This window comes from Rattus norvegicus, chromosome 8 (assembly GCF_021556685.1).
Source record: "Rattus norvegicus strain SHRSP/BbbUtx chromosome 8, alternate assembly SHRSP_T2T, whole genome shotgun sequence".
Taxonomy (NCBI): Eukaryota; Metazoa; Chordata; class Mammalia; order Rodentia; family Muridae; genus Rattus; species Rattus norvegicus.
Window position 1 is genome coordinate 64780448 of NC_141541.1, and position 20283 is coordinate 64800730.

Sequence of the window (20283 nt, forward strand, 5' to 3'; positions counted from 1 at the left end):
TGTCCTCAGCCACCCCTGAGCCTCTGCTGAGCCAGAGTTTCCTGGGCTGGATCTAGAGTGTATTTAGCCTCAAAGGTGGCTTCACAGGTCCGGATCAGACACATGGTGCAGAAAAAAGACTACCTTCACTGGAAAGACAGCTATGGTAGCTCTACTCATACATGTACAATCATACACAAAAGCAATGCTTTTTCTGCATAAGTGCATGTAGTATGTGTACATACAGAGGCCTGAGGTTGATATCAAGGATCTTCCTTGATTTCTCTCTGCCTTATTTGAGGCAAAGAGTCTTTCAGTTGAATCCAGAGGTCACCCATATGTCTCACCAGCCAATTCTGGATCTAACTAAGCCTCCTGTATCCTGGGCAGGGATTGTGGTGTTCTCATGGTTTCTGAGGACCTGGACTCTCTCCCTCACACTTGCACGGAAAGAACTTTGTCCATAGAGCTATCTCTCCACTGCAACAGAGGTCATGTTTATGGAATAGGCTGGAGGAAGAGTGAGTTCTCTGTTTATGGTAATGTAACCGCAAGTTCTGCCTCTGGCACTCCTGCGTCCCAGGGCGTGACACTCAATCAGCATGCTCTGTGTAAGTGAATGAGTGACAGAGGCTGAATGAACAGTGCTCAGAAAGCTGCATGGGAACCTAGGAGGCAGTTAACACCTTCCCTCCACTAATTTGCAGGCTGGTATTGAAAGAGCTAACCAAGCTAATGAAACCCAACTGATCTAAAAATGGCAGGTGCTAGTGTTGCTGAGAGGCTAAGGGAATCTGATGGTTGCAGGGTCTGGGCCGTGCCCAGAACTATGGACAGCCAGATCTAGAAAACACGGTCTGGATCCTTCTGAAGGTCAAATTACCAAACCTCAAATGTGTATAAAGCCATGGTTGGTATTGGCACCATCTTGACCCAGGATCTCTTTTGTTCATGGTTGGTACTAACAGGCAAAAGACCTGACGGGTGAGCCATCTCCCACTCAAGATTTTTGAGATCACACAATGCGAACAGTTTCAAATGGTGAGCAAGCTCGCCCAAGCTTTGCTCGATCAGCAGAATTCCCCCAAGCGAAAGAGGGTGGTACCGGCCTGGCCAGTGCCATGCTGACCACTTTACCTGATGAACTGGCTACTTCTGCCCAGTCCGTGTCCAGGGAAAGGGTCTTGATGTTTTTAGGTTTTGAGGTTGTTGGGTTTCTGGATCGATCCTCAGGGATTCTGGGCCGAGGTTGAGCAAGAGATGTCTCAGGATATGTCTTAAATTCTGGAGAAGTCAGGGGAAGCCAGAACAGAAAATCCAGAATCCATTTCTCCTTCATGCCAGATCCCAGAGGGAGGCTCACGTGACTCCTGAAAGACAGGCACAAATAGACCAGCATGAGGGAAAGTTGTGACTCATTGACTTGAGGCAAATCTTTTGCCTTCTCTGAATTATGGGACAGAAGCATCCCTCACAGGGCCACAGTATAGATCAAATAGGAAGGCAGACACACAGTGCTTCATCAACGCAAAGTGCCAGAAGGAGTTAGCACTACCACCACTGCTGAGAGGGACTCATTAGGCAGAAGGGGGTCTCGTTCCAGCATCCCCGGAGACTCAAGAGCCTCTCTGGGCTTCCAGAACTACACTGAGAGACTGCGGCTGACAGCTATTTCGTCTTCTCAAACAAACCCACCATCTATTGCCTGTGGCTGCAGCTGGAAGAGACATGTGGTGTGTGTGTGTGTGTGTGTGTGTGTGTGTGTGTGTGTGTGTGTGTGTGTTTGTGTGTGTGTGTGTGCGTGCGTGTGTGTGTGTGTGTGTGTGTGTGTGTGTGTGTGTAGAACAAGTAAATCTTTTCCCCCATGTCAACATATCCTCTGGGTGATGTCTGCCTCTCATCTGTCACAGATGTTCAGCCTTCTGTCCTTCCATGACTGAGCGCCCGCAGGGCAGAGTCCGGTCTAGCATTCAGGGCCTGGCTAGTGGGGAAAGGTCAAAAGGAGGGGAAGGCCTTCACTCCCACCATGGTCTCCTCAGTTTTAGAAGTGCCCTCAGAACAGTAAGGTCAGAGGTGGGGATGGGGACTGGGCTGATCTCTGAATTGGGGGGGGGGGACCGAAACCCAAAGAGGAGTTGCTCAAGGTCCACCGGGACTTACGTACCCTCTGATCTTAAACTCTAGAGCACGCCTATGCCAGGGAGAGTGGCACCTTTCTGTGAATTGAGAGTCAGGTCCCCAGCCAAGTGGGATACCCAGAGCCCCTAGGCCCTCGTGGTGTTGAATGGAACATTTGTTGAATGGAATCGAATTTACTGTTCGATTGCAGGTGATGTAATTTGATCTGGGTCTTATGAAGTCCTTAATAGAGTTAAGGTATTACCAGGATCTGCTGGGGCTTTTCTTCCATTTGTTAAAAAGAGGTTCTGGGCTGGAAAAGGGGCTCTGCAGAGTGAGGCACCTGTCTGCTCTTCCTGCCCCAGCTGCCATCGTACCATGCCCTGGGGAAGTTGCCATCTGTCTCCATCCAAAGCAAAGGTCTTTATCTCTGTGATAGGGATTGTCAGGCCTGGTAATTTATCTAAGGGACATGGCCAGGAAAGAGAAAGGAGGTGGGTCCCCTTAGAGTTCAGGGCCCAGGGGAGGGGAGCTCATATTCACTAGGTACATTGTGTGTGTCCCCTTTAGTTCACTCAATGCTCATAGCATCCCTGTGTGGCAGGTGCCTGAGGCCATTATGAAGGGATGTTTACCAGTTCTGTGGGTGATTTTTTTTTCCTTTAAGCATGTGGTGAAGGGTTGTACTTCCTTGTCCCCTTCAGAGTTATGCATGGCTCATGACATGTTTAGAACAATGGAACTTCAGTGGAAGTTACACAAATCACAAGAGAAGCTGGCCATGCTTCTTCCTGCTGCCATGACAACTGTGGATGTACATGTTAAAATGGTGGCTAGCCATCAGTCTGGAGTCCTGACTGACAAGGAGCAGCTAACCCATGGAACAGGCTGAGAAAGGAGCTGGTGTTGTTGGAACTCGTAGGGGTTTAGTCATCTAGTTTGGCTGGACAATGCCACGGTGGTCCCCACTTTCCAGATGAAGAAATGGAGGCTAAAAAAAGTTTACCAACATGCTGTGGGAACTGGAGTGGGTACTCAGTAAAGATAGGACCCATTCCAAATCCATGTGAGGCCAGGAACATGGCCTTTCCAAGCTGGGCGTTAGTAGTTAACCCAGGCAGGAAGTGGTCAGTGTCCCTAGGCAGACCTCTGCCTCTCCTCACCTCCTTTCAGCCTTCACAGTGGCCTGCTGGAGATGGTGAGGCCTGAAGGTCAGAGGTTAGAGGTTGGACACCCTAGAAGTGCTACTCCCTCTACTAGGGTGACCTTGATAAGTTATAAGTCTTTTCTGTGCCTCAGTCCTTTCAGGGGTCAAATACTGCCATTCCTTCTGGTTACTTCAGGAACTAAGTGAGATTTTGGCACACAGTAGGACTCCACATCCAGGCTCTGCTATTACTGGAGGCAGGACCAGGGTTGTGGTGTCCCACCTCTCTACCCCACAGTTTCATGGAAAGAAAGCCAGATGTCCCTCTCCTGGGCACCCTTCCATCTCATGGACTCTTCCCTGGCCCCTAGAGAGACAGAGCATCAGTGTGGCATGACTTGCCTCGTGCCTGGAGGAATGGGATCTCGCTGTCTCCTCTGCTACAAGTCTCCTATTTGTTGGTCCCCTGACTCTTCCCCCTGCCCAGGTATTCCCCCCCCCCCCCCCGCCAGGACTTAGTCACATCAGCTCCCATAGCACACCATCCCAGGTGGGCATTCCTTCCAGGGTCGGGGGTATCTCTAAGTCATCTGCTGTTGGAGTCATGTCTTGAACTATTATCTAAAGCACTATGCTGGCCTCTCCCTAGGTACACGGGAAGCCCCCCAGTCGGCGCTATTAGCCCACTGCAGAGAAGGGTTTATACAGCGAGGCCTTTATGTTCTGCTTTTAGATGTTCCCTATACCACTTTCCACTGCTCTGAGCAGCCGAGGACAGATATGAGAGAGTACAGACCTCAGAAAAGCTCCAAGGGATTTGATGGAGATGCCAGGAATGGGGCAAGGCCATGCAATTTAAGGGAAAAAATTACTTAAGGCCAGAACTAGTGATCGGAAAGGAGCCTAGACCCAGCTTTGCCCCTAGGCTGAGCCCAGGTGCAGAGTGCCCCTGATCCATCCTCGACAGCCACAGACAGACAGCTGCTCCCTCAGAGCTGTCTGACTCCGCCACTCTCTCTCCTCGCCTTCTTCCACCCCCTTCCCCTGCCCTTTTTCCCTTCCTAAAAACACAGAGAATTGGGATTCAGAAGCCTACACTGCCTGCAGAACATGGTTCAGCCTCCCAAAAGAGGAAATGCCAACGTGCGGGTTCTCATGGCAACTCCAGCTCCACCCCCTGCAGACGCCCAGCGCCCATATGGTGAGATTCGAGCAGGGCGCATTGACTCAGCCGGCCCTGGGACTGACTGGGGCTGCCATAAGGGGCATGTTGGACTCGTCAGCCGTCCTTTGGCGGCCCATGCAGGGGCCGGCATAAAACCCAGGAGCTCTCTGGGCAGCAGTGAGCTGGTATTTTCTAAGGCGGGCCTCACCTGTCTCCTGCCCCTCTGCCCTTGCTGTATGACATAAACGCTAGACTTGGGAGTTCCCCATGAGGTATGGGAGGGCGTAGGGAACAAAAGTGGAGCTAGGTGCTGTTTTTCTTGTTCTCGGCAATGGCACCAAGGCCTCTCTGCCAAGCAATGGTGAGGGTGCCAGAGCCCCGACCTCTAAGCCATGGAATGAAGAAGCCTTAGTTGAGCTGCCCTAGGGCACTGCCCCTCCTCAATCACAAACCTCTCGTGCCCACCAGGGTAGTGCCTGCCAGCCTGCCTTGTAGACAACTCTGCTTTTCTAGGCCAGCTGGCATTTCCATGACTAATGTAGCGGAAGCTGGTGCCAGGGTTGGGGACTGCAGGGCTGGTGGTTAAGGAGCAGTTTTCTAGGGATCAGCACTCATTCTGCATCCTTTTCTGGGGCCCTTTGGTACCAAGAAGAACAGAAGAAGTTCTTGGGTTCCCAGTACTTCCTATCTCCTCCTCACTTGACCTCAGATGTCAGTTAGCCCTGGGCCATCTTCTCTCTTGGGTGAATGTGGCAGGCGGCTGCTGAGATGATGATGATGATGATGATGGTGGTGGTGGTGGTGGTGGTGGTGGTGGTGGTGGTGGTGGTGGTGGTGATGGTGATGATGATGATGATGATGGTGGTGGTGGTGGTGGTGGTGGTGATGGTGATGATGATGGTGATGATGGTGGTGGTGGTGGTGGTGGTGGTGGTGGTGGTGGTGGTGGTGGTGGTGATGGTGATGGTGATGATGGTGGTGAGGAGGAGGAGGAGGAGGGAGGAGGAGCAAAGACTGATCAGTTTCCTTCCATTCCGCCCATAAACCCTGAACTTTCTGCATGAATTCTACTTTTATCTTTCTTGTTTCTAGCCCTTCTAGCAGACATTTCTATGCATGTGAGAGCCAGAGAACCCCACAGGTGGTGGACCAGACCTGACAGGAACACATAAATGGGGCACCGTGTGTAGAAACGACACAAGGTCATACAGCAAGCCTGGCTCTAGCAGGACCACAAAGCAAAAGCTGTTGTCTCCCTGCCTAGTAGCCCTTCTCACGGTCCCAAGCCGCTGCCTCCAATTATGTCTCCTCTCTGCTGAAAGAGGGATGGATGGGTAGATGGGGGCAGGGAGCAGGGACTGAGGAACAGATGGGCTTGGAGGCTCCATGGGGAGGGGGAGGCTGATGGAGGGGGAGGAGCCCTGGAGAACCTGGAACTCTTACAAAGTTGCGAGTTAAAACATTCTTCACACTCCCGCCTCCTTTACTGTTCTGATGAACCAAGACGTGACAAAAATGTGTCAGATTTTTTAAAAAACCACACACATACACAAATGCCAGGCCTGTATCTACCGCCCGCCCAAGCTTGGCCCATCTGCTTCCTGGGAGGTGGAAGGGAAGGGGCCTTAGTGGTCACCTCAGTCCTGGCACACAAATGGCCCAGGCCATCATAGAAGGCTTTAAGGGGAAGGCCCTGCCCTGTTCTACTGCCTATGCCTCAGCTGGGCACACCCTGGAGTCCAGTTCTCCCTCTCCTCACTTTGAGCTGGGTGTAGCCTCCCTCTCACCTGCTGCGGCTGGGGCCCAGCACTTGTAGAGTTCTCCCTCAATGTACAGATCCAGAAACAGAGGCCTAAAGAGTTGGTTCACTCAACAAACACCAGCTGAGCCTGAATTTGCTCTTCACCTCGGGTCCATCAGGCAAAGCAGATTCAGTGCTGGCCAGAAACACAGGCATGTTCCCTGGCAGAGCAAGGCCAGAGAGGCACAACTTGGCAGCCTACAAAATCGTGTAGATAGACTGGAGCCTCTGAAGAAGTAGTCAGCTGGGCTGGCAGCAGAGACATCCAGCTAGGCTTTACTCTGCTGTGATAGACAGTGGGCTTTAGCACACAGGTCACTTTGTAGCAACTCTAGGTTGGGTTGGTGTCATGGGATCATGGGATCGCATGGGACTATGGACATGGAGACAGCTTAGAGAACAGCAGGTACAAAGGCTACAAGGACAGGACAGAAGACATTCTTAGAGGATGTAGGCTTGAGCAGGGGTAGGGTGGGGGACTAGTCTGTCAGGCCTGGCGAATCCCTGAGGGGACAGTTGAGATCGCCAGGTATGGGTATGGGCTTGCTGTGGTCAGATGTGCAGGGGAGAACCGTCACTTCTCAGAGCTGTCCATGCTCCACCTCCTTTCCCTTTCCCCTCTCACTCTGGAGGCCAGCCTGACCCAGGCCCCATGTCAAGGAGGCCCCTCCTTCTTAAGAGTCTGGTTCAGATGCCTTAACGCCACCTTTTCTGAAAAATGTGCTTGAACTTGTTTTGCAATAGTCCCAAGACAGAACTTTCCCACCTGAGGACCTCCCCACCCCCCGAAGCAGGTCTCCTCAGGGACCCTCACCTGAGTGTCTGTCCTTTCTCCTTGTCACTTTGACATCAAAGTCATAGGACCAGACACCATCCTAGGTGTGGACACAGGGGTTCAGAGAGGACAGAGTTTGTCTCATAACACACAGCAGTTCAGATAGGTTGGGGTCAGTTCAGAATGGTGCCACCCCTGTCTGAGTCCAGAGGCTCCAGGGTCCTGATGCTGAGCTAGGGTAAGCTAGACAGGGTAGGCTGTGACAGGGTAGGCTGTGACAGGGTAGGCTGTGACAGGGTAGGTTGTAATATGGAGTGCCGGGCAAATGGGAAAAGCTGGCCGAGGTTGGGAGATTTCTAATGGCAGTTTCTTAGATCAGTTATTGGATACCCAGGCGAGCCTGACCTTGAGAGCTGGTGGCTGGGAAAGGCTGTGGGCAGCCTAGCAGCAGATGCCCAGTCTCCTCCAGAGGAGGGCTTGGAGATGGAGACAGGTTGGTGGAAGGCGGAGGGGGCCCAGCAACCTGGCCAAAGAGGGGTGAGGAGTGGTGGGGAGGGAAAGTCCTGAAGAATTGGGCCTTCCCAACCCCAACTGGGGCTATTCAGGAGCAAGCTCTTTTCTGAGGAGCAAGAATGGGCCTTCCCATTGCAACATAGGATTCCTGTGTCAGCTCCATTTGAGGCTGAGAGTCAAGCCCTGGAGGATGCTCCACGGACCCCGGGCCTAGGAGGAATCCAGTGCCTCTGATTCCTCAGTAGGCCTGTGTGATGACCTCAACACCCAGATTTCCAAGGCACCCTGAGGCACTGGGGTGGAGTCTCACCTGAACCCCACCCTCCCACAGAGGACTGTGAGCCCCAAGCAGCAACATTTCCCTTGCTAATGTCTGCTGTGGCTGGAAGTGCTCACAGAGGGGTTTTTCTCTTCAGTGTCAAGTGGGAATGGAAGGAGAGGAGGGAGAGACTTGCTTCCCACCTCCCCACCTCCCGCTTCACTCCCCTTTCTCTCAACATTCTCCCTTCTTACTCATTAGAAATCCATCTGAGTTGATGGGTTAATTAAATGATTTAATATATGCACAGTGTTAGAACAGTGCTTGACACGGTAAGAACTGAGCAGTGGCAGTCCATGACACCACTGTGGCGACACTCTTCCTTCATGTACGAGTGCCATAGTCTGAAAAACTCTAGCAGTCATATACTACTTAGTATGAATTACTTTTGGAAAAACAGATTGTCTCCGGATCACCTTCATCCGAGGCTAGCCAGTTTTGGTCGAAGAGCCATTTTGGAATTTATTGCAGGGAAGGCAAACCAAGCTAGGCACGGACGGGCCTCTGAGTGCCCAATCTACAGTGCCATCTCTAACTTAGGAGGAAGGGAGCGAGTGGCCTTCAGGAACTGGGTGTGCCCTCAGTTCTCCAGGGGCGGGGCTTGAGGGCTAGCATGAACAAGTATAGGGAAGTCACCTCCTGATGCACAGGTGCTCCCAGGACAGGCAGCGGCAGCGGGGAGAGACTGCCGGGCAGCTGGAATCAACTTCCTGTTCTCCTCCTCCCCAAGGGGCTGGGCATTGTAGGAGATAGGGTAGGCAATGGCAATTAGCCATGGGCAGGGAGGAAACAGAAGCCTTCAGCCTGCCTCCAGGAAGTGAGATGGGAGGTGTGTGAAAGGATTGAGATGGGGGGGTGGGTTAAACAGGTCTGGGTAGAAGGCTGAAAAGGGCCTTCAGGGGTGTTCCAGGCTCTAGGGGTTGGTTTAATCCCCAAGATGGCTAGCACTGAGAAAGCAGAGCCATAGAGGAGAGGCCAGCAAGCCTCTGGGCTGACAAGGTTTCCTGAGAGCGGTAGGATGAAATTTAAGCATGAGACTCTGTGGTCAGACTTCCAGAAGTTCTTGGACATTTGGAAACTAACAGGGAATGAGGAACGTCTGGAAAACATTGGCTTCTCTTAGCCCAAAGCAGCAAATAGAGCCTCCTTGGGCAGGAATTCAACTCTAGCTGGTCCCCCATCCACTGTGGAGGTGCCGCACACACTCCAAGGCAAGACACTTTGGGTCTCAGGTTTTGTGCATGAAATGGGGATAACAGTGCCTACTGTACCATCTGAGGCTCCAAATACGATCCAGTCTGGTCACTGTCCACTTCCTTGGCTGGGCTACCATACGGAACAGTAATGTCCTCAATACAATATGCAAGGCACATACATGCCAGCCTTCTGCCTCCACAGGCCCTGGGCTCTTTGTCTGGCCCACGGCTGCACAATGGGAGGGTCATGGGGTCCTTTCATGTCAGACAGTCCAGTTCTGCCCCTGCCTTTCTGAGCACTTCCTGCTTTTAACAATGGCCCAGCCACATGCCCACCCACTGCCCAGTCTTGTGCATGGCCTGAGGTAAGGTATGGAGGTGGGCCAAGCAGGATGGGATGACAGACACATTCACGCCTTTCAACCTTGCCCTAGTGATCAGGACATGCTCATAGGCTGCACTAGCCTGAAGGTTTCCAAGGCTCACAGTGCTTATCATGAATAAGGTCACAGTAGAAGGGGGACAGCATGGCTCCACAACTCCCGTTCCCCTCCTCAGCTGCACCTGCCAGGTCCAGTCTGGCTCCTGTCCAGGGAGCCTCTGAGAACAAGGCACAACCTGACTGTTTGGTCTGCAGGGAGTAAGAAAAGAGATTTCCTGTGTGGGTCATCAGGCAAGATGGATGGAGCTGGCTGGGGACCTCAGGACAAGAGGGTAGGGAACTGAGTCTTCACAGGACCAGCTGTCTGGCAGTCGGGCGCCCGTGCCCCAGCTTAGGGTGTCTACTCCTCGGTGGTGTTGAATGAGGGGCCTGTCTGCCTCTTCGTGGTCTATAACTAACGCTTCCAGTCCTGCAGAGTCTGCGCCCCCGCTCCAGGCTGTAAGGTTTTGAAGCCGACAGATCCAGTCCTGGGTACATACGTGTGTCCCCTTTATCACACAAGTGGACACACATCCTATGCTGGGAGAAGGCAGGTGCCACACGGGGCTGTGGGTATAGACGAACCAAGTTTGTGCCCCCCACCCCCTTATAGCTAACTTAAACCAAGTGCACCATTCTTTCATTCAACAGGCAGCACAGCTGACACCCGCCATCATGCCCTGGCAGGAGGAATAAGAGATTGGCTGGGTCCCCTGAGGGCTGTGCCAGGGTGAGGGGTGGGGGTGGTGAGTCTTCCAGCAGAGAACTCCCCTGGACGCAGTCTCCCAGCTAAGCAGGCTGGGCTAGCCAAAAATACCCCTCACCCTCTCCTAGCATGCCACATCTCCTCACTGAGCCAAAACCCTACATCAAGCTCCCTTCTGAAATAGCAGTGGCTTCTTCGGCCTCCTCTCTACTTCCTCCTATGGGATCCCCTTCCCTGAGATATCTCAGCCAGTCTCTGCTTCACCACCAACACGCAGTCCTCCTCTGTGCTTTGGGCACTGCTACATGGCTCTGGGGCCATACATGACTTATGGGCTCACTGGAGACAGTCACAAACCCTTGTCCCTCAGACCCAGGAGGCTGAAATGGGAGGGCCCAAGGGGTGAGAGAGTATCTGTCACCCTCTGTGCCATAAGTAAGTGTGAAAAGTGACCCACTAGTGCTGGGGCCCTGGTCAGAGGAAATTTTCAGGTCCCCACCACAGGGTCAGCAGGACGAGGGTCAACCTTGGCCTCAGACTGCAGCCAGGATCTGCAGTACTGTGCGTCTGCCGGGAGGATGGGGGAGGCCAAGGAGCCCTTTCTGGAAGAATGAACCAGATCTATCCCCACCTACTCCCCAACCCGAGTGCGTAGTGTGTGTGTGTGTGTGTGTGTGTGTGTGTGTGTGTGTGTGTGTGTGTGTGTGTGTGCAGCCCCAGCGGTTGGAGCAGGGAGGGAGGAGGCTTATTGAAAGCCCTAAGAAATGAAAGAGAAATCCTCTCAAATCCCTGGCTGCCATCGCTAATAGCTGAAATATGCTCTTGACAACAGGTGAAAGACCCAGATCCTCTAGCTGGGACTCCAGGCCTAGTTGACAGAGGGTTGAGACTGTGGCTGGTCAGGGGTTTGTGGGCCATGAGACCCTCTGGCTTTCTTGATGTCTCCTTCTAGACAGTGCCTCATAGGATCTTGTACAGCTGCTCTGGGAGGCATCTAGAAGGCACACAAGGGTATATTTACCAGCAGTCTCTCAGAGATGTCTGGGCAAGGTCTTGTCAACCTAAGCTGTCCCCTCAAGGCACATGCCTTTCCACAGTGCCAGTCACTGAGAAGTCCCCAGTAACTTGGCTGGGCCTGTCTCCGGGACTTCAGAGAGCCTTGTGAGGTACCAGGGAGAGCCAGACCCAGGAGCAGCAAGTCCCTGCCACCTCTGGCTATGGAGGGAGAGACAGAGGTATCCCTGTAGGGCCGGCTGCTGGTCATGCCTGGGCTCTTGTGTCCACACATGGCTGTGGACCAATGTTTCCAGAACTCATGCTGCACCCTACCTTCTTATGCATGAGCGTGAACTGGCATACAGTGAGCCCATATGTGCACCTGCCTGGGCTCTGTGAACATGGGCAGGACTGCTTTTATGGCCCCATGGGTGTGAGGGAAAGATTTAGAAGATTAGCCACTGGGTGTCTAAGCCAAAGCTATAGACACTGCTGGGAGACAAGACTCCAGAGGAAGGCCTCATCGCTTGTTCAAGCTCAATGCCAGGCTGGTGCTCTTCTGTGACCCTGCATCAACCCTTCTCCCCCAGGCCTGTCCACCACAAGTCCCTACGTGGCATATAGCCCAATTCTATGTTAACCCTAAGAGCTGAAACCCTGCCTCTGGCCAAGGACTTTAACACGTCATAGAAGGATTGAGGTACTCAATACTTGCTGCCTTGTTGGGACTCCAGTTTGCTTGGCCTTTGCCTCCATTCTGCCCATTATGGCAGATGCTCTGACCTGAAGGTCCCTCACAGCTGTGGAGGCAGCCATGACCCCAGCTGTCCTCCAGGCCTGGCTCATGGTATCCGGCTCCTAAGTCCAAAGCAGTCCCAGCTTGTCTCCACACATCCTTTTACGGCTGGCTCAGTTCCTAGGCCAGGGAACTGCCCACCCATGGACGCTGACCTACCCATGCCGAGAAGGTGAGAAGCAAAGCTGGACCATTTCTGGCTTGCCTGTGGTGGGTACCAGGCCTTCTCAGAGCCTTTGCATAGACGGTCCCCTCTTCCTGGAGTCCCCTTCCCAACAGTCCGAACACACCTGCTTTTCCTTAAGCTCTAATGTTTTCATTGCTGGGTAGCCTTCTTCCTCCAATCCATCCCTCCCCTGTCAGCACTACCAAGCCTCCACTGGGCCAGTTCCTCTGCAATTGGTCAGCCCTGTTCAAGCTTTTGTCCCCAATAGGCCATGAGTTCCCTGAGGGCATGGACATAGGTTTTAGTACAAAGCACCTAACAAGTGTTGGTCAAGTCCCAGCTCTGCACTGGGATCTCAGCTGCACAATGTCCTCCTGGGGTGTGGACACACTGGGAAATGTGGAGTTCTGTTGTCACCGTCCTGGTGGCTGACTGAGGACTGAGTGAGTACCTGCTTCAGGACTGTGTCCATGTTGGGGGGTGGGGTGCAACCTCTTACCCTGGAGCTCCACATGCACAAACAGATATTCCTAGACAAATTGAATTGGTGCAGAGGCAGGCAGAGGCTCCTGGAAGATCTTGGGACCCACACGGCCTGCTTCTTGGGGCCACAGCTTATCTTCGCTATCCCCAGCAGCTAATCTGACTTAGCACCTCAGTTTCCCCCATCTGTAAAGCAGAGCTGGTGAGTGGGATATCAAATGCTTGTGAAATGATTCTAACGGAGCCTGGCACAAATGAGCTCTCAACACAGCTGGGCCCGAAGGTGGCTCAGGCAGTAACGTGCTTTCCTTGCATGCTTGGGACCCAAGTTGGATCAATAGAATACATGAAAAGGAAGCTGGGCATGGTGGCTGTTACTTGGAATCCTATGTGCTGGGGTAGCATAGACAGGCAGACCCTTGGCAGCTCAATGGCTGGCCAGACTAGCCTACTTTGGAGCTTCAGGACAGTGAGAGATTGTCTCAAAAGAAGTAGACAGAACTGTGGAACAATACCTAATGCTGTCCTCTGGATTCCACATGGGTGTAGACACATATATGTCTCTACATCCATGTACATACATGTGCTTTTACATGCATACATAGGGGGAGGAGAGGGAGAGGGGAAGGGGAAGAGATAGGGGGAGGGGAAGAGACTATTGACCTGCACTGCTATTTTGTTTTAATACAGGCCTAGGTATCAAGTCCTGGATAGGCCACAGCCAGTGGCAAGCAAGAGGCAAAGTCAGACATGAGTATCTGACTCATGTAACCTGTCTGGTAGTGTCAGGCTTGGCCCTCTCTGCTCATGGAACTGAAGGCTAGTCATCTGGATAGTGGTAGCTGGAGGCAAATAGCACCATGATGGGTGGTTGCTGACTAAGCACTCTCTGTGTAGGAAGAAGAGCAGAAACCTGAGGTGGATGGACCAGGATCTGGGAGCATGCATGTCCACACGGGAGCCATGCCTAAATGAAGCCAGCTCACTGGAAGGGAGGCCATCTTCCCTGTGCTAAGGACAGGTTGAGTCGGCATTCTGTCACCTCCAGCAATCCAAGAGGCCCTTGCTGGAGTCTTCCGGGGCTACGGGGACCCTATACAGAACAGCTAGGACTTGCCCAGAACTGTGGAGGCTGCTCTTTTGGCCAAGCCAACATGGAAGAATAGGGGTGGGCAGTGTAAATGTTCCAGGGATGGGCAGGATGGTGGGTGCCCAGGTAAGCTGTGTTAAGGGGCCACATGTGTCTGTTGGCAGACAGAGTGGAAGAATGAAGTGGAGAAGGGGGCTTGACTTTTTTCAGACCAGGCCCCTCAGTTCTTCTCCCTCCTTCAGCCCTCCATTGGTGTGCCAGTGTGACATTAACAGCTGACATTCGTAAGCCACAGCTCTTCTTCTTGTCTGCCAGACCAGGCTCAGTCAGGCAGAATTGCTAATTACAGCCACGACGAAGAAATATCAATGAGAACGGCAACACCCTGGTACCTGCCTGCTTGAGAGGAAGAGATAGATGTGGCCATCTCTCCAGGACACTATGACTGGGAGGGAGGAGGAGGGTGGAGGAGGAGGGAGGAGAAGGGTGGAAGAGGAGGGAGGAGGGAGGAGGAGGGTGGAGGAGGAGGGAGGAGAAGGGTGGAGGAGGGTGGAGGAGGAGGGAGGAGAAGGGTGGAGGAGGGTGGAGGAGGAGGGAGGAACAGGAGGGAGGAGGAGGGAGGAGAGATGGTTGTGGGAAGGGAGCATCCTTTAGCTTGGCTCCTCCATTTCCCAGGCAAGGTCTTTTCTACCAAGGGCCCAGAGCTGGGTCTGCCCCGGCCCCCATTCATCAGAACGTCAGGCCTGCCTCTGCCTGTTTAGACCTCAGTGAGGCCTTCTACCATATGAGTAAAACAATTCTAGTCCTGCCTGGAAGGTGTGAAGGAAGAAGTGAGTGAGGTGTACAAGCCAGGTGGGGGAGGGGGTGCTCCATGAGCAAATGTAGGAGGTTTATGGACTAGGGCTACAGGGGTCGAAGCAAAGGTACCAAGGCCACCAACAAAGGGACAGGCATGTCCTAATTTAAGGAACTCTCAGAAGAAAATACCATTAACACCTTCAATCAAGTACTAAACTGTGATCACAGTTAAAGAGACACTGACAGGCCTCATACCAGCGGTAGTCTGCGATCCCTGAGCCAGGAAGGTGTGAGTGCTTTCAAGACTTCCAGGCCACACACAAACCCTGACCAGACTCAACTGCAGGCCAGGCTTTGCTTGAGGGAACCCGAGAATGCCACATGTAGAGTCAGAAAAACGGGCTCATTGAGAAGCTTCCAAGATAGCTGAAAGCAAATACGGGAAACATTCATGCTGGATAGACACATACGAACCGGCATGATCAGGGTTACATACTCGGTCATACCTGAACATATACAGACGAGAAAGAGGAAAATGCACAGATACACACACTCAAAAACATACCCCAAACACACAGACACAGGGAGACACACATATATGATTAGATGTTCAAAACACACACACACACACACACACACACACACACACACACACACACACACAGAGAGAGAGAGACAGAGAGAGACAGAGAGACAGAGACAGAGACAGAGACAGAGACAGAGACAGAGAGACAGAAAGAGCATTTGAAGTTCTAAGCTGGGCTCTCACTGGCCCTTGAGGCCCTCTCTGTCTGCTTAGAAGGAAATAAGAAGCCCCATGCTGCCTCTGGGTACACATGGCCTCTCTAGCCCTGGCCAAGCCAAGTGATGGTGACTAGGCTGCCTGGGAGGCAAAGCCCAGCGTGGCCTGAATATTTCACAGGAGATTTTGCTTCACAGAAAATCCCTTCTTCGCCTCTGTGCATGTCAGGGTATAATTACCCATTAAGTGGCAGAGCAGAAACCTGGGTGTCTGCACTGCCCTTGGCTCTGCAGAGCCCTGGAAGCTCCTGGCCAGGCACGGCCCAGCTCTCACCCAGCAGAGAGGAGAATGCTGTGTGTCATCTTGGAACATGGAGCATACTAGTCTAGAGTCACGTCAGCCCTGGCTTCTCAGACTGCCAGCTGCCATGTGAGGAAGGGTTGAAGCTGACCACTGAGTCTCCCTTTCTCTCCAGCCACTGTCTATTTCCTAGAAACATGACAGGGGATATAGAGTGAGACAGAAGGCATTGGAGGAAGGGAGGCACTGAGGCTGGGCCCGGTGACCCTTGATCCTGCCCCCAGAAACTCTCTTCCCTCCCCAAGTCCTAGAAAACATTCCGGGGAGTGAAGTTCAGTCCCAGTGGACCCCCTCCAGAATGCCCCCTAGGACCACCAAAGTCCGCAGCCCTCTCCATCGATGCTTGTAATCAAGGCCTGACCCAGCAGGAGGTGGCAGTGCCCAAGAGCCTATACCCAATGCATCCAAACTAAACATGGTGCAGAACCGGCAAGCCCACAGTTTAGAGCAGGCCCAGGAGACTCAAAACAAGGCTGGGCACATGTGTTCACGACAGCACTATCCGCAATGGCTCTGAAGTAAGGACTACTCAAATGTCCTTGACTGATTGGATACACAAATGTGGCACACGTAGTAAACTATTATGCAGTCATGATAATGGACAGGACAGAGAGACACGGCCCAGCTTAGAGGAACACGAAACAATGATGCCGAGGGCCAGGGGTTCGGTGACTCCTGCTTGAAACCAGAGTGGGTCAGGTGTTGCCAGGGACAAACCTAGGGGAGAACAGGGAGGTTCTCATAGGGACAGGGTCTCTTTTGGGGTGACAGAAACACACTGGACTTAGATAGTGACCATGGTTTCATAATCTAGTGCATATCCTAAAAACTATGTCAAATGGCAGCCTTCATGGTATATGGATGATGTTTCACTTAAAAAAAAAACAACCATTAAATGGAACAAAAGGTACACACACACACACACACACACACACACACACACACACACACACACACGACCTCGAATGCTTTGCCTCTTGCTTATACATTTGTTTCCCTCCCAGGCATGAAAGCAGAGCCCGAGGCCCAGCCATCTTCCTGGAGTTGTCCACTCAGAGAAGGCACTGGGCTGGAACAGTGACCACAGCAGGATATATTCATGTAACCCTCAGGCTGGCACCAGTCCATAGGCATGACCCATGAGGCTTGTGGGCTTTTAACTCATGCCCTAAAGTCAGGTGGCAGTCTGGAGGCAACACTAGGAAGAAAAGCCAGGCCTTGTATGAGCCAGGCTGTCACAGTGTTGGCACGAAGGGCAGCTCTGCCATTGTTTCCTGCCCTGTGGCCCTCCAGTTTCCCAGAGCCGCCGCATCAAGTCTGCTTGCTAACCTTCCTCTTATAGGTGAGTGCCACCCAGTCCTTCTGCCTTTCCATTCACACAGAAGCCCTTTGAACTCTTGCTCAGCTCCTCTCTCAGGTATCAGGCATTTCCTCCCCTGCTGGAAGTTTCCATAGCTTCCTGCCCTCCCTCAGGGTGTCCTCCATGAGCAGGTACAGCATTTTGGGGAACTTGAGTGCACTGGGCTACAGGCTGACCCAGGACCTGCCAGGCCTCCAGCTAGAAGCAAGGTAACTCAGGGCCTGGTTACCATCAAGGATTACCGGTGCCTTGGGAGGGGGCAGGTGACAGGAAATGGGGTGCTGGTAGGGAGGTTGCTTTTAGGGCCCCAGCAAGACTAAGCCAGAGTGAAACACAATAAGAACAGTTCGATGTCTGTTACTTTTACATATGTGATGGCCACCTATAGACGCAGATCTGTCGTGAACAGAGAGGTAAGGAGAGGAGTGGGGTCCCTCCTGTCCCTTCCCCAGAGCTAACTGGCAATAGAAGTAGGATGAGACAATTGTACCCCTGGGCTATCTTAGTCAGCCGCCTGCTTCAGTGAACCCTGATCAGGTGTATACCTTGAACCCTGAATCTCACTCTGGCGGCAAACTGAACCTTAACCCTCCAGGCAGTGGTAGGTGGACTGGCTCTCAGAGAACTGGAGGATATTCCAGATGGCTCACTCTCTCTCTCTCTCCTCCCCCTCTGCAGGGTTGGATGACAGATCTGAACTGTGGGTGCTGGAGATGGGTCTCAGCTGAGTGACTGCTGACAGCTGGCCCAGGCTGGATCACGAGTGGCTGATTTCCTGACCTTCCAGACACCAGACACACACACTAGGCATCCAAGTACTGCCTGTAGCAGGTGCCCTAATACACGCCAGCTCCCTCTCTGAGCCCCACCCCAGGCTTCTTGGAGCTGCTGCCCCCCCCCACCTCCCCTCCTGTGGTCCAATCACCTCCCTCTCCTGACAGAGCCAGGGGAGGCTGTGAACTGCCAGCTGCACTTCCCGGCCTTTCTTAACCCAGATACACCTCACCAGGCACCACTCGGTACCCTCCCCTGGCTGCCAGCTAACCCCTCAGAGGTGTTAACTGATAATGAAGACGTTAGCTATAAGCTCAAGTGTGGTTCCCTGCCAGGAGTATTTTGGTCTTTCCGGGTTGGTTTTGGAAATGGGAAAACCTTCCCAACCCAGCCAAATGGCAGACAGGGATGCGGAGGGGGTGTGGGGACAGTTGGTGCTGAAGCCTTCCACCTCTCCGAGAGGAACAGAATGTAGGCCTTCTAGTTTTAGAAGCACCCCAAGAGGTGAGCCACTAGCCACTAGCTGAGGTATGAAGCACCTTTGAAGCTCAGTTTCCTTGTGTGAAGATGAAGAAATAGCACAGCAGCCTCACAAAACTGTGGAGCTAAGGGCTGTGTGCTGGGCATAGAGGAGCAAGCGTCTTAGCCCCTGACTTCCTTCTCCCCTTTCTGTCCTTTCAGCCTTCCCAGCCCTTGCTCCTCACGGTGCCCCCATCAACCACTGAGTCTACTGTCCCAATTTTCAAAGTCTCTTCCCAGGCAAAGGTCAACAGGATGGTGGCAAGAAGGACTTGAGGGAACCCCGCGGACAGCCACACATAGGCAGAGGCTGAAAAGACTATGGCTCAGGAGGAAGCGCCTTCCTCACTGACAGACCTCCTGTTGTGGTCTGAATGAAAAGTGCCCCTCTCACCTCCCACATACTGAACATGGTTTCCAGGAAGTGGCTCAGTTTGGGGAGCTGAGGGGCGCTGGGGAGGTGCAGCCTTATTGGGTGAAGAATGCCACTGGGGCGGGCTTTCAGGGTTCATAGCCTCATACCACTTCCTTTCTCTCTGTTTCCTGTGAGTGGTTGACCTGTGACCTCTCACTTCCTGTTCCACTTCCTGTTTCGGGTGACATATTGGGCTTATCTGTTGTCAAGATGTCCCAAGACATTGGACTTCCTTGGGAACTATAAGCTCACACAAACCCCTCCTTCTGTAAGTTGCTTGTGGTCATGGTGTTTATCACAGCAACAGAGAGGTAATTAAAACAGATCCCTACCACAAATCAAACACTTCGCATGCACCACGGGTTTAAATATAGTTACAATCTCATAAACAACCATAAGATGTAAACACACACACACACACACACACACACACACACACACACACACACACACACAAAAGCAGAAAATTTCGGGGGAAAAAGTGACCTGTTAGACTACAGGAAAATGTTGACCTTTCAAGGGATTAAAACAAACCATAAGTTAGATGAAAAAGGAAGTATCCAAGAAACGATCCGTGAAAATCTCTTTGCAACCCAAACCTAAGAGTGGTGCTCTGTAACCTCTCACCCACCAGTTAGACGAAGTTTACTGCCTCTGCCCAGCCCGCAGCCACTGACGGGTCTCACTGAGTCAGCCCATCTGACCACGCTGAGACCTTCTGGAAAACACAGCCGAGGATCCTTCACTCACGCTCTCAGCTCCCTTTCTGCTCCTAGCCTCTAACCAGCAGAGGTCTCGGGTGAGTGAGTCGTGGGTTTCTCATCTGTCTTTGCTCACTCCTGTTCAGCTCTCACTTAATCTCAAGGCATTAACTCCGACCTTTAAGCTCAAGACTAGAAATCTGTCTCTAGCTCAAAACTGTCCCTGGAGCTATAGCCCTGTAACTCTGCCAACCAACCCTACAGTTCCTATGGATGCCTGTGGGTGTCACGCCCTTTACATGTCTATAGTCAGGACTAGAACACAGGTGTATGTACCACTCGGCCCCCACGCGCAGAAGAGCCCTATACTTAGCTAAGGCTCTCCTGTCCCACATCACTTGAAAATTAAATATAATTAATTAATTAATTAATTAATTAACTGAAGGGCCATCTATTTTCATTTTTGCTCTGGGCCTCATACATAGTATAGTCCACTCTTTCCATAGCTGGATCCCTTCCCTACAGCCTCTCCCTTCTGTTCTGACTACAAATTGAGCATCTTTAACCTCAAACTCCAAAATCCCAGACTTCCGAGCTGCTGACATAACACCACAAGTAGAGAAGTCCATATGGTGGGCCTGGAGACGTAGAGGACTTGTCTGGCGTGCGCAAAGCCTTGAACTCAATCTCCAGCACCACAAATCAGGCACAGTGGTACATGTCTGAGAGGTAGAGGCAGGAAGATCAAATCCTGGTATTATCCAGGCTACCGATGCCCGATGCCCCTCTCCTGCTCTCTCTCTCTCTCTCTCTCTCTCTCTCTCTCTCTCTCTCTCTTTCTCGTGTTTTGTCTTTATTTTATGTGTAGTGTTTTATGCATTTTTATGCACATATGTGTGCAGTACCCTGGGGTCCAGAAGAGGGCATCAGCTCCTCTGGAATT

General features: G+C 52.4%; 1 protein-coding gene across 10 annotated transcripts in view; it reads right to left on the reverse strand.

Moving 5' to 3' along the window:
• Lingo1 (leucine rich repeat and Ig domain containing 1) overlaps nt 1-20283 on the reverse strand; it is a 181592-nt gene that overhangs the window by 33204 nt on the left and 128105 nt on the right. For all 10 annotated transcript variants that reach the window (XM_087561976.1, XM_087561979.1, XM_087561978.1 and 7 more), the window contains one exon: nt 1117-1349. The gene's annotated coding sequence lies outside the window, so the exon portion shown is untranslated. The remainder of the gene's footprint in view (nt 1-1116; nt 1350-20283) is intronic.